The sequence below is a fragment of the Salmo salar genome, chromosome 09, assembly GCF_965601325.2.
Source record: "Salmo salar chromosome 09, fSalSal1, whole genome shotgun sequence".
NCBI lineage: Eukaryota > Metazoa > Chordata > Actinopteri > Salmoniformes > Salmonidae > Salmo > Salmo salar.
Window position 1 is genome coordinate 12,662,598 of NC_138299.1, and position 10,678 is coordinate 12,673,275.

Below are 10,678 nucleotides of genomic sequence, written 5' to 3' on the forward strand. Positions count from 1 at the left end.
TTTTACAATCGCTAGGACCCATTTCTCAATACTTAGGTCACTTTTTCAAAACTCTTCACACAGTGAGCACAACAGCAGTCTGTGGAATAAACTGTGGATCATTTTTCATTGCTTTGGCACAAAATGCATTCAATGACTACATCTTTCAAATTATTTTCTCACTCAGACACAACCACCACCAGAACTCTATGTACCTACAGGCCAATTTGCACATGTTTACATACTCTTTTCAAAACTGTTCAACTTAAATTCAAAACCTAACATAACACAAAATTGAATAAGACAGCAATTTGCTACATTTCTACAGTAATACAGTGTTGAAATATATTCCAAATCTAAAAAATGAAATACTATCAAAACAATTAGACCAACCACAGCTGTTTCCCATTGTAGCGGAACACCTGCCCAGGTGTTAGTCTGTCAATTACATTAACATCTATACAAAAGGGGACATGTTAGGAATAATGCTGTACTGTAATGTAAACATGGACCCAGGTGTTAGTCTTTCAATTACAACACCATCTATACAAAAGGGGACATCTTAGGAATAATGCTGTACTGTAATGTAAACATGGACCCAGACAGAGATAGAGAAGAGGCTGACAGAGGAAGAAGAGTGTCTGGGAGAGGGAGAGGGAGAGGAGTACGTATGCTTGGTGGAAGAAGACTGAGAGGAAGATCAAGAGCTGTAGTCTCAGATGAGATTAGGGCTACTATAATTGATCATGTAATAAATCATGGTCTATCAATGAGAGAGGCTGGTCTGAGAGTGCAGCCAAATCTGCAACGCTCAACAGTAGCATCTATTGTGAGAAATTTCCGGCAAAACAACAGGTAAGATGTGCATTCTGCAAGGACATCTGACTGAACTAACTGCACATTACAGAAGTAAATTGAGCAAAGCCTTCAAACCTACTTATGCCATTGTTTCTGATGACCATATCAATGATTGCAGTTTCCTGCACAGCAGTGAAAATCCTACCTCTCTGTGGGAGGTAACCGTTGGATCCTAAGCAGAAATACAAAAACAATTACACACAAAACTCACATTACTTTTGGAAATATTCACAATGTAAGCATAATAACTATTTCTAGAGTCCTGAAACAACATCAAGTCAGGATGAAGCAGTTGTACACTGTCCCCTTTGAAAGGAACTCTGAACGAGTCAAGCAACTCAGGAACCAATATGTCCAGGTAAAATGACTATAAAATACAGAACTGGTTTTGAACCAAACCAAACAGGGCAGAGGCACACAATGGCATGTTTTTAGGTATAATGTAAACTACCGTGATAGCCTAACTCTTATGTTTCCTTGTAAATTTATTTTAGAGAATCATTGTCACGCCCTGACCTTAGAGATCCCTTTTATTCTCTATTTGGTTAGGTCAGGGTGTGACTAGGGTGGGCAATCTATGTTTTCTATTTCTTTGTTGGCTGGGTATGGTTCCCAATCAGAGGCAGCTGTCTATCGTTGTCTCTGATTGGGGATCATACTTAGGCAGCCTTTTTTCCACCTTTAGTTTGTGGGATCTTGTTTTTGGTACTGTGCTCTGTAGCCCTACTGAACGTTACGTTTCGTTTGTATTTGTTTTGTTTCGGTGTTCATTTAATAAATTAAAATGTACGCCTACCACGCTGCACCTTGGTCCGATCCTTCCATCAACGAGCGTAACAATCATGGAGATTGAAGCCAGGCAAGCACCCCACATATTCATCATTGTAGATGAGGCTGGTTTCAACTTGGCCAAAACACAGTGTTGAGGAAGGAATGTGATTGGGAAAAGAGCCACGGTGGATGTCCCGGGCCAGAGGGGTGCCAACATCACAATGTGTGCAGCAATATCCTCTGATGGATTGCTGTTACACAAAGCACTAATTGGGCCATACAACACAGAGCTTCTCATTTCATTCCTGGATGACCTCTATGGAAGGGTTGTGCCAGGTGAGGCGAAATTGTCCAACATTTGTAATTGTATGGGACAATGTGGCATTTCACCACACCCGTGCAGTCACAGAGTGGTTTGCAGCCCATACCAGGATGGTGTCACTTTTCCTCCCACCTTACTCTCCATTCCTCAACCCCATAGAATAATTAATTTCCTCATGGAGGTGGAAGGTTTATGACCACCATCCACATGATCCAGCAATGAATGCTGGATGCCTGGACATATCTGCAGAAGATTGCCAGGGATGGACCAGGCATGCCAAAAGTTTCTTTCCTAGGTGTATTGCCCAAGATGACATAAGATGTGATGTGGATGAGAACCTGTGACCAAATGCAGAAGACAGGGTTGACTAGCATTGCTTCTGTATCGGTAGATGGTGTATATACAAATTCTTGTATTTTGGAATCACTCAATGCTAAAAAATGACATAAAACATATTGAAGCATATTGCATCATGTCTGATTCATTCCTGTAACATGTACTGCAGTGAATTCTAAACAACAGAGAGGTGTCATTCTTGTTTTGTAAAGACATTTTACAAAAGAAAACATTGTGTAGCGCTACCTGTTGTTAGTGTTGTTTAGGTCATTGTTTTATGAGCGACAACGTGTGCTTGTTGGGTGACAACCTTTGCTAGTGTTATGGAAGAACGAGTTGATTTGAGACATGGATGAAGTGTTTTGGTAGTTTTAGTGCATTTTGGATGTGAAATGAACTGCTGTGCCAAGCTGAAAGTTGATTAGGAGAACTGTGTGAAGACTTTTGAAAGAGTGACCTAAGTATTGAGAAATGGGTCCTAGAGATTGTAAAAAACTGTAATGCCCAACCTTCAACATAAATAAAATTTACAAATCAAGGCAACAAAAAACCCCACCAACTCAGACACATGAATTCCAACAAACATTAATGACATCACACTTTGCTCAAACCTACATGTTCATACTGTGTCCATACCCATCTTGTTTGTTCTCATAATAACATTTCTCATAATAACATATAATAATAAGCTATTTGATAGCAGTATGAACTATGAATCTGAGATGTGATATAGAGCCCCACAGTGGACGTGTCATAATACCCATAAAACCTTGCTGTCAAACAGGGAAATGGTTCCAATCGTTTTTCCTGCATTCATTTTTCCCATAGGGGATTTTAGATACACTTCAAATAAGGGCTATGTGGGCTTACACTGACGTTTTGATAACCGTGTAAATCTCTCTCGGAAAAGGTGACTTCTATCTACATATATGTGGCTCTATTTACTCTCAGATTTGAAAATGCTAATTAGCATTTATTTATTACTACATTTAGCTACCATTAGATAGTTAATCCAGAGATTCTTACCTTTGCCTCGATTCAGCAGTCTCGTCCAAATCTTCATGGGGGGTAAATACAGGCAAATATATTGTCACGGAATTCTAGGACCAGTGGAGATGGGGAATCAGGCGCAGGAGACAGAGGGCCGGAGCAACAGTGTTTTAATGCAACGGGAAAAAACACAATAGCCGAAAGGCACAGGGTGCTCAATAAAGTCCGCCAGGGAAAACACATTCCCAAAATAAACACGAGGAAAAAGCGCACGGGCGCAGCCCGGCAATAAAGCTGACGCAGGCCAGCGAAACAGGCCACACACACAACTGTCCTGAGTGGACAATAAACAATCCCGCACGAGAACCCAAACTGAAAATACACACTAAATAACCCCCCACTAATGACAGACACGAAACAGGTGCGGGATAGACAGACAAAACCAAAAGACACAGAAACATAGATCGGTGGCAGCTAATAGGCCGGCGACGACGACCGCCGAGCGCCGCCCGACCGAGGAGGGGCGCCACCTTTGTTGGATACTGTGACAGTACCCCTCCCCCGACGGCGGCCTCGGGAACGGCCTGCAGGGCGAGGCGCCGGCTGATCCGGACGGCGACGGTGGAATTCCTGCAGCATAGGTGGATCCAGAAGGTCCACTGCCGGAACCCAGCACCTCTCCTCCGGACCGTACCCCTCCCAGTCCACGAGGTACTGCAGGCCCCCTACCCGACGTCGGGAGTCCAGGATGGCTCGGACTGTGTACGCCGGGGCCCCCCCGATGTCCAGGGGGGGCAGTGGGACCTCCAGCACCTCATCGTCCTGCAGCGGACCAGCTACCACCGGCCTGAGGAGAGACACATGAAACGAGGGGTTAATGTGGTAATATGAAGGGAGTTGTAACCTGTAACACACCTCGTTTATCCTCCTCAGGACTTTGAACGGCCCTAAAAACCGCGGACCCAGCTTCCGGCAGGGCAGGCGGAGGGGCAGGTTCCGGGTCGAGAGCCAGACTCTGTCCCCCGGGTTAAACACGGGGGCTTCACTGCGGTGGCGGTCAGCGCTCTCTTTGTGTCGTTCACCAGCCCTCCTTAGACACTCCTGGACCGCATTCCAGGTCTCCTGAGAGCGCTTCACCCATGCCTCCACCGCAGGAGCCTCCGTCTGGCTCTGTTGCCATGGCACTAGGACCGGCTGATACCCCAATACAACCTGGAAGGGTGACAGGTTAGTAGAGGAGTGGCGCTGAGAGTTCTGGGCCATCTCGGCCCATGGTACGAACTGTGCCCACTCCCCTGGCCGGTCCTGGCAATACGACCGCAGGAACCTGCCCACATCCTGGTTAATGCGCTCTACCTGCCCATTACTCTCGGGGTGGAAACCCGAGGTCAGGCTGACCGAGACCCCCAGCCTCTCCATAAACGATCTCCACACCCTGGACGTGAACTGGGGACCCCGATCAGATACGATGTCCTCGGGCACCCCATAGTGCCGGAAGACATGGGTGAACAGGGCCTCCGCGGTCTACAGGGCCGTAGGAAGACCGGGCAAAGGGAGCAGATGGCAGGACTTAGAGAACCGGTCCACAACGACCAGGATCGCAGTGTTCCCCTGGGACGGCGAGAGATCCGTGAGGAAATCCACCGAGAGGTGAGACCAAGGCCGTTGTGGAACGGGGAGGGGCTGTAATTTCCCTCGAGGCAGGTGTCTAGGAGCCTTGCACTGGGCGCATACCGAACAGGAAGAGACATAACGCCGAACATCCTCAACCAAGGTGGGCCACCAGTACCTCCCCTTCAGGCCCCGCACTGTCCGTTCCACCCCAGGATGACCCGAGGAGGGTAGAGTGTGGGACCATCGGATCAGGCGATCGCGAACACCAAGCGGAACGTATTTCAGGCCCACGGGACACTGAGGTGGAGTGGGTTCTGACCGACCCGCCCGCTCGATGTCCGCATCCACTTCCCATACCACCGGTGCCACCAGACAGGAGGCGGGAAGTATGGGAGTAGGATCGATGGTCCGCTCCTCGGTGTCGTAGAGACGTGACAGTGCATCAGCCTTCCGGTTCCGGGAACCTGGAATGTACGAGAGGGTAAAGTGAAACCTCGTAAAGAACATGGCCCACCTTGCCTGACGGGGATTAAGCCTCCTCGCTGCCCGGATATACTCCAGGTTACGGTGGTCGGTCCAAATGAGAAAAAGGTGACGTGCCCCCTCAAGCCAATGTCTCCACACCGTCAAAGCCCTGACCACGGCTAACAGCTCCCGGTCCCCCACATCATAGTTGCACTCCGCCGGGCTCAACTTCTTGGAAAATAATGCACATGGGCGGAGCTTCGGAGGAACGCCCGAGCGCTGCGATAGCACAGCTCCTACCCCAGCCTCGGACGCGTCCACCTCCACTATGAATGGCAAAGAGGGATCCGGATGCGCCAGGACAGGAGCGTTGGTAAACAGCACCTTCAGACGATGGAAGGCTCTGTTTGCCTCCGCTGACCATCGTAGCCGCACCGGACCCCCCTTCATCAGTGAGGTAATGGGAGCCGCCACCTGGCCAAAACCCCGGATAAACCTCCGATAATAATTAGCGAACCCCAAGAACCGCTGCACCTCCTTCACAGTGGTTGGGGTTGGCCAATTACGCACAGCCGTAATGCGGTCACATTCCACCACCACCCCCGAGGTGGAAATGCGGTATCCCAGAAAAGAGACGACTCGTTTGGAGAACTCACATTTCTCAGCCTTGACGTATAGGTTATGCTCCAGCAGCCACCCAAGCACTTTACGCACCAGGGACACATGCTCGGCGCGTATGGCGGAGTAGATCAGGATGTCATCGATGTACACCACCACTCCCTGCCCGAGCATGTCCCTAAGGACCTCGTCCACAAAGGATTGGAAGACAGCGGGAGCATTCTTTAACCCATACGGCATGACGAGGTACTCATAATGGCCCGATGTGGTACTAAATGCGATTTTCCACTCGTCTCCATCTCGGATACGCACCAGGTTATATGCGCTCCTGAGATCTAATTTCGTGAAGAAGCACGCCCCGTGAAATGACTCCACTGCCGTAGCAATGAGAAGTAGCGGGTAACTGAAACCCACTGTGATAGCATTTAGACCTCTATAGTCAATGCACGGGCGCAGACCTACCTCCTTCTTCTTCACGAAAAAAAAGCTTGAGGAGACGGGGGACTTGGATGGCCGAATGTATCCCTGTCTCAAAGACTCAGTGACATATGTCTCCATAGCCGCTGTCTCCTCCTGAGACAGAGGATACACGTGACTCCTAGGAAGGACCGCGTCGGCCTGGAGGTTTATCGCACAATCCCCTCGTCGATGGGGGGGTAATAGTGTCGCCTTCGTCTTACTGAAGGCGATAGCCAAATCGGCATACTCTGAGGGAATGTGCACGGTGGAGACTTGGTCTCCACCGTAGTCGCACCGATGGAAACTCCTATGCACCTACCTGAGCACTCCCTCGACCACCCTGTAAGAGCCCTCTGCCTCCACGAAATCTGAGGGTTGTGAGTGGCTAGCCAGGGGATTCCAAGTACCACCGGAAACGCCGGGGAGTCAATGAGGAACAGGCTGATACGTTCCTCATGACCCCCCCACGTCTGCATAACCAGTGGCACTGTGACCTCCCCTACTTTCCTGACCCTAGCGGTCGACTATCTAGGGCGTGCACGGGGAAGGGGTGGTCCAGCTGAACCAGGGGAATCCCTAACCTCTTAGCTAACCCACGGTCCATAAAACTCCCAGCTGCACCTGAATCGACTAGTGCCCTATACTGGAAGTGAGGGGAAAAATCAGGGAAACAAACGGAGGTGTACATGTGGTCGACAGGGGGCTCTGGGTGTGGCTGGTGCGGACTCACCTGGGGGGTCGAAGTAGTGCTCTGCCTGCCCTCCGAACTCCCGGGTGGACCTCTCCAGCACCGGTCCACAGTGTGTCCTCTGCGCCCACAGCGGGTGCAGGAGAGACCCCCCCTTCCGGTCCTCCTCGACGCAGCCCCCCCTATCTCCATGGGCTGTGGAGCAGGAGGACTGGGAGGCGGAATGAACAGGCCCCGACTGGAACATCCCCAGGCAGCCAGTAGGTTGTCCAATCTAATGGACAAATCCACCAGTTGGTCTAGGGTGGAGGTGTTGTCCCTACAAGCCAGCTCCCGGCGGACGTCCTCGCGAAGACCACACCTATAGTGGTCTATCAGGGCCCGCTCGTTCCACCCCGATCCAGCGGCGAGAGTCCGGAATTCCAGGGCAAAATCCTGAGCGCTCCTCGTCTCCTGTCTCAGATGAAATAGCCGCTCACCCGCCGCCCTGCCCTCCGGGGGATGATCGAAAACCGCCCGGAAGCGGCGGGTGAACTCAGGGTAGTCGCCCCGAGCCGAGTCTGGACCATCCCAGACCTCATTGGCCCAGGTACAGTTCCAACTGGAGCAAGAACCCCTTGCACCCAGCGGCCGTCCCATCGAACTCCCTGGGAGGTGTGATCCGGATACCGCCGGCGCCCGCTTCAGTGGGTGTGTTTAGGGGCACAGGGTGAGGGACCGAAGCTGGTCTGGCTGGGGAAGCACCTCTCTCCCAGCTCTCCAACCGGGCCAACACCTGGTCCATGGCCGAGCCTAGGCGGTGGAGGAGGCTGACGTGTTGAGAGACCTGCTCAGCCATGGATGGCGCTTCTGCTCCTGCTGACTCCATGAAGGTGCGGGATTCTGTCACGGAATTCTAGGACCAGTGGAGATGCGGAATCAGGCGCAGGAGACAGAGGGCCGGAGCAACAGTGTTTTAATGCAACGGGAAAAAACACAATAGCCGAAAGGCACAGGGCGCTCAATAAAGTCCGCCAGGGAAAACACATTCCCAAAATAAACACACACACAACTGTCCTGAGTGGACAATAAACAATCCCGCACGAGAACCCAAACTGAAAATACACACTAAATAACCCTAATGACTAATGACAGACACGAAACAGGTGCAGGATAGACAGACAAAACCAAAAGACACAGAAACATAGATCGGTGGCAGCTAATAGGCCGGGGACTACGACCGCCGAGCGCCGCCCGACCGAGGGGCGCCACCTTCGTTGGATACTGTGACATATATTGATAAACGTCACCTTGTCCGAGAGGGATTTACACGGTTATCAAAACACCACGCCAGGGTAAGCCTACACGAAACATAGCCCTTATTTGAAGTGTTTCCCCTATGGGAAAAATGGTGGAAAAACTATTGGAACCATTTCCATGTTTGACCGCTAGGCTTTATGGGTATTTGACTCATACTGTGGTCCTCTATTGTGGATAAGTTAAATCAGCTGAAATTTTTGGCGTTTACCAGCAGATGGCAGAAACATATAGGCCAAGTGTGACTGTCTGCTGCTACTGTATTATCAGAATGGAAAATCAGTTGTGTTGGTGGATTGATTGCATCAGTGTGAATAATTGGTACCCACTCTCAGATTCATCTATCAAAAACAAGGATTTGCTATCAGTTGTTGCAGTATTTGGACTATACCGTGTGTTAGAGCAGGGCTGGAGCAAAAACATTGTTGTCGCTATACATTTTTTGGTGATCTTGCATTGCGCTTTGTGTATTACTGAAATAGAATGGGTAGAATAGATGTAGGCCTATGGTCACATGTCTTGTGCGTAAACCCTGGAAGTGCCACATGGGGGCACCAGATCATCAAGGTAGTTCCCTCCACTGTTTATCTCTCTCGCTCTCTCTCTCTCGCTCTCACTCTTGCTCTCGCTCTCTCTTTCTCTTTCTCTATGGGTGTGTGTCTTTTTGTCTTTCACACAAGCACATGTATGGACACACCAACATTTCTACTACCCTTATGTTCTTCTACAACATTCTTGTCTCTAATGGGGCAAGTAGATCAAAAGAAAAAACTGAAACCAAATTCCAAGAAAACATCTCTGAATCACTGGTTAAAAGTATCCATTCAAATTATTTTTGTTATAGGTGAGTATTAATGTGCTGGTGTTTTGAAACCTTATACTGTAGGTAACTCTCCACTCCAGATGCCTCGCAGATTGCCAACGGGACTCACAGAGCTGTAACAATATCAACACCAGTACTTCAAATCACCCATGTGCACATTAGCCTAACTTCTCAATTTGTCTCAATCTACCTTTGGTTGAACCTGAGCTGCTAATATCTCCCCCTGTAGCAAAGTGAAATTGTATACCAGTAGGCAGACAGAGCAGCTGTAGCCTTGACTTTGGATCAAACAATAGGCTACATGCATTGAATAGTGGGTATATCCCCAAGCATTGAGATGGCAAAGGCCTTTGCATTATGAGTGAAAAAAGGGGTTCAGGTTTAGTTAATGCCTTAAGTCATTTTTGTATACTTTGAAGGGTTCATGAAAAGTATAGTCAACAATACCAAATTTACACAGTATTTTGGATTTATTGGCTGTCACAATGACCACTTGGTCTCTGTATTTTAATTTGGTAAGTCTTAATAGAACAGTAATGTCAATGTAACAGCCGAGTGTTTATGACATCTGTTATGTCATTGTTGACACCATGGCATATAGGCCTTAGTATTAAAGTTGCAATCTGCGATTGCCTCATCCATTTTTTGGACTTTTAAATTAATGATATATACCCATTGATTCTTAAAGAATATAACTTATAAACTAAGTGCTCAAGATGAGCTTAGTTAAACTGTCTAACCCATCAGAACCCCGAAAAATATGCTTGTTTTAACTCCATTGTTTGTAAACAAACGTTATTTTGTGAGTTGTGTGGAGTTCAAAAGGAAAATAATTTTAGCTAATGTGTTAAAGTTTGTTTGCTCAACTTATTATTATATAATATATTATTATTATAAATTAGTTGATTTTGAAAAAGCTTGTTGAGTAAAATTACAAATTCATGTTTGCTTTTGGAAGGCAACACTGTAAAAAAGCCAACCTAAACTGTTCTTTCTTCTACCAGAGTATCGGGTCTCGGACCAACAGGCTCAGATACCCAATTCATAAGACTGCTAAATAGCTAATCAAATGGTTACCCGGACTATCTGCATTGCATTATAGGTTTAGTCTGACTTGTTCAAACTTCAACATAAAATATGTTTGTGTGTCAGATATCACCTATCCCTAACACATAGTTTTTGGAAAGATGTAAACGTAGGCCAATCTTTGCAAAAAAATGTATTTTATTTATTTAACAGAAAATAAAAGTTGCACATCCTCAATATTCCTGCCTGCCCTGTGTTACTATGGATGATGGGATGGGTGCAGATTGGGTCGTCAGCGATGGTCCCTCGCAGTCCAGACTGGGGGGGGATTATAACATGTGGAATTGTTTTAAGATGGTCATACCATGGATCATTTAACTATTTGATTTTGGAATTTTAGGACCCCTTTAGGTATTAAAATTATATTTAAAAA